The following is a 214-nucleotide window of genomic DNA, read 5'->3' as shown; positions in this document are numbered from 1 at the left end:
GCCCCCCCCCCCCCAACAAAAATAATAATCAGCCGCCAACGAAGCTGCACTGCAGCAAGTATTTCTACAACTACGCCGAGGAATCCGACAAGCCGCGTTTGATCAGAAAGCCGTCGCTCTGAGCTTGTTAACACTGGCGGCGGTGGGGTGGAGGGGGGGCAGAAGAGGGGGGCTTTAAACACTAAGTGCATCTTGGGAGGATTGCACTCGCCAT

General features: G+C 56.1%; 1 protein-coding gene across 1 annotated transcript in view; it reads right to left on the bottom strand.

Moving 5' to 3' along the window:
- ddx6 (DEAD (Asp-Glu-Ala-Asp) box helicase 6) overlaps nucleotides 1-214 on the bottom strand; it is a gene marked incomplete in the record, with an annotated part of 11,797 nt that overhangs the window by 1,274 nt on the left and 10,309 nt on the right. The window contains 1 exon segment of the mRNA XM_024276774.2: nucleotides 7-214.

This window comes from Oryzias melastigma, linkage group LG13, assembly GCF_002922805.2.
Source record: "Oryzias melastigma strain HK-1 linkage group LG13, ASM292280v2, whole genome shotgun sequence".
NCBI lineage: Eukaryota > Metazoa > Chordata > Actinopteri > Beloniformes > Adrianichthyidae > Oryzias > Oryzias melastigma.
Note: the sequence above shows the minus strand (reverse complement) of the source record. Positions and strands in the feature narration are given on the sequence as shown.